This window comes from Ctenocephalides felis, unplaced genomic scaffold (assembly GCF_003426905.1).
Source record: "Ctenocephalides felis isolate EL2017-DRISC unplaced genomic scaffold, ASM342690v1 CF-g0.4_SCAFFOLD_01170, whole genome shotgun sequence".
Classification (NCBI taxonomy): domain Eukaryota; kingdom Metazoa; phylum Arthropoda; class Insecta; order Siphonaptera; family Pulicidae; genus Ctenocephalides; species Ctenocephalides felis.
The window spans coordinates 44,214,722-44,217,189 of NW_020537324.1; positions in this window are offsets into that span (position 1 = coordinate 44,214,722).

Here is a 2,468-nt window from a genome sequence, read left to right on the forward strand (position 1 = left end):
CCTAAATTAATATATTGATTCCTTACACATTCAAGTCGATTATTTGCGGATATCGGAATGCTAATGCAACTTTTCCCAAGTCAAATGTATGCTTGAATATTCTGTTATTATAACATTTTTCCATGCTTGTTTATATGTAAAATAGGCCTGATCGCACAGCAAATAAATAGACAATTTCACAGTTTTCACTACAAAGTGACAAGTATATGACTAATATATTGTTTTAAATAAAAATACTCAATAGGATATTACATTGGTATCTAAAAATACTGTTTCAAACTTTTTAAAATATGGAAAATGATTATGTTTCAACACATCAGATACAGGCAATACAATTAATTATAATATTGAAACATGATCTTTAACGAATTTTCTCATTCTTGCACCAACGTTTGGTTATGATGAAAAGTCCGTAATAGTCGATACTGATTGTGAGTAGTATCGATACCTTTGTCTCGATGCTATTTTAGCATCGATAAATTGCTGTTTCATTTCCATGTTTTTTATATAAACGTAATTTCATTTTTTATATTTGTACATGTAACTTTTAATTTTATATACATTTTTTAAAACAATAATAATACCGGATTTAAACACAATATACCGAAATACATCGAGTTCTTTTTTATCCCTAAACGCGACATCCGGTTTCAATAGAACGTACTACGAATTAGCCAGGATTTAAAGATAAATCCATGTTTCTTATAACAAATTATTTTATATCCAATAAATATATTAAATTCAATATTGCATTATAAATGATTATGATATAAATGCATCAAAATTGTAAGATTGTACGGAGCAGCAGAGTTGTAAGAAACCAATATCGGATCGGTCAGGATATGACTCCGCATCAGGGAGGAGTTATATCCGCTTAACAACTCCGACGGCTCCGTCAATACTGGAACTTATTACTCACATAACTATAATATGATCCATGATGCATCGTTCTTATATCTAAGGATATGCAACCAACATCATTTGAAAACCGTTTAGAAGTAGTTAAAACATATTTGTTCATCTTATATATAAAATTCTTCTGTAATGATGCATGTCCTCCTAAACGATTATTCGGATTTACATAAATACTTCTGAAGTTTGTTATGGGATTTTTTTAGTGTGTATAGTTTATAAAAAATATAGTAATATTGCAGAAATAAATCGAAAAAAATGCAAATAACAACATATCATTGTTTGACATTGAAAACATTTTGATACAAGAGAACTGTCATCTGCCAAAAATGTCGATTCACTTGAAATTTGAATTTAGTTTAAGCGAGCCTAGACAATATTAGTATATAATATCCATTTTCATGATTATGAATAAGAAAAATGGAATATCTACACTAGAGATGGGCTTATTATATCCGAAGCCGGATCGACTCGGATTTGACTCCGCTTCACGGTGGAGTTATATCCGCTAAACAACTCCACGACTCCGACAACTTTGAACCCGAAATACTCGAAACAAATGTGTTCTATAGTACGCTGTTTATGTATCTAAGGATTTGTCAAATCCCATTAATTATTTGAAATAAAAATTTATGAATAATTATCAATAAAATAATTTTTCTAAAAAATTCACGAATAAATGACGGATTGTAAAATTTCTCGGTCGACCAGATGATCGACTCAGTGACTCGTATTTTTAGCAGTGTTGACCAGAGTAAAAACGCAAAACTTGAGAATCAAATTCAATTTAATGATTTCCTTTTGATAAAAAATAAATGATTTTTTGGATTAATTTTATATAAAATTATGTAGTAAACTTTGTAATAAAAGCAAAACATAATACTTCTGCTTTCAAAATTTTTCTTCTGCTAATTTCCATTTGAGAATTAATATTATATCGCGTAGTTCGATTAGCATATTATTACTTTTACACAATTATATTATTGTGTAAAAGTAATAATATAATACTGAATATTTTTACTGCTTAAACCTAATGATATCACTGATAAATTTTGTACTCTAAAGTGTTGTTATTTCAGGCTATGGAAAAACAAGATTAAATAAATGTATTTCGTTTCGTATATTTTTGCCGTCATTTACGGCCAAAGATTGCCGTAGTTAGAAATATGACCCCTAACTATTCAATAAATTATACATTTGAGCTATTCACACTTGAGTACAATTTCATTGTTCTGTATCTTTAAGTAACATTTTTTATATTTTCTGGAAAATACACAATGGTATTTATTTTGACTTTTATACCTAAAAAAGGTCATAAACTGCCTGCGAGACAAGAAGTGACCTCTTCCTTCCCAAATCAAAAACGACAAAAAACACTAAATGCCTGTACGAGTTAACAGATTTAATACCAGTTTAACGAAGTCGGATATGACAATCCTGTGAAACAACTCCACTCGGATTCACTCCGAGGGAGGAGTTGTATCCGAGTGATAACTCCGGAGTGAGTTACCCATCTCTAATCTACACTATAATAGCTGAAAAGCACTGAGTTGTGC